Source organism: Octopus bimaculoides, chromosome 22, assembly GCF_001194135.2.
Source record: "Octopus bimaculoides isolate UCB-OBI-ISO-001 chromosome 22, ASM119413v2, whole genome shotgun sequence".
Taxonomy (NCBI): domain Eukaryota; kingdom Metazoa; phylum Mollusca; class Cephalopoda; order Octopoda; family Octopodidae; genus Octopus; species Octopus bimaculoides.
This window is the reverse complement of record NC_069002.1, coordinates 20,964,655-20,965,506: the sequence shown is the minus strand read 5'-3', so window position 1 is coordinate 20,965,506 and position 852 is coordinate 20,964,655. Positions and strand designations below refer to the sequence as shown.

At 36.4% G+C, this 852-nt stretch overlaps 1 protein-coding gene and 1 long non-coding RNA gene across 3 annotated transcripts in view; one reads left to right on the top strand and one right to left on the bottom strand.

Moving 5' to 3' along the window:
* LOC106870917 (neuropeptide Y receptor type 2) overlaps positions 1–852 on the top strand; it is a 425,179-nt gene that overhangs the window by 411,438 nt on the left and 12,889 nt on the right. The gene's annotated exons all lie outside the window — the stretch shown is intronic.
* LOC128250560 (uncharacterized) overlaps positions 1–852 on the bottom strand; it is a 312,488-nt gene that overhangs the window by 311,090 nt on the left and 546 nt on the right. The gene's annotated exons all lie outside the window — the stretch shown is intronic.

Genomic DNA, 852 nt, shown 5'->3' with positions numbered 1-852 from the left:
TATATATATATATATGTATGTATATATATATATATATCTATATATATATATATATGTGTGTGTGTGTGTATGTGTGTGTGTGTGTGTGTGTGTGTGTGTAGAGAAACTGTATTTGAATCTCTGTCACAGTTGGAACAATAAACCTCACACACCGATATCCGCCTAGAATCACATACATCAACACAGGCAGACACATGTATAGGTGCAGGCTTATATTTCTGCTAATACTTCAGTATTTGTTCACCTTTCTCCAGCGAAACACTTAAAACACAATGGGCCAGTATGTAATACATTCTGTGATGGCTTTTTCATAGTTCTCGTATTTAGCAATCCCAATATAGCACGGCATCCTTAAACATGTCTGGTTGCACATCAAACACAATGGTAACATTTTGTCTTGATATATCTATCTGTATATATCATCTGAGTGCGGGTGCGTGCGTGCGTCTGTGTGTGTGGTGGTAGGGTTTCAGTGGGTTTTGTGTGTTTGTATGTATATATAAGTGTATATACGAATATATGTACAAGTATGCACATACATATTTAATCATATACATCGGTGTAGCCATGTATATATATATATATAGATAGATAGATAGATAGATAGATAGATAGATAGATAGATAGATAGGTATATAGATAGATATATAGATAGAAACATGTACAGGAATGGTTGTGTGTGAAGAAGCCTGTTTCCACACTGCATGATTGTCCAAGAGAGCGAATGTCTTGTACTTTAGCCTCTGGACGGCCAATGTGACGTGAAAAGATTTAATAGATGGAAACTGGAAAAAGCCCGTCGTGAAATACACACACACACATACACACACACACACACACACACACACACCC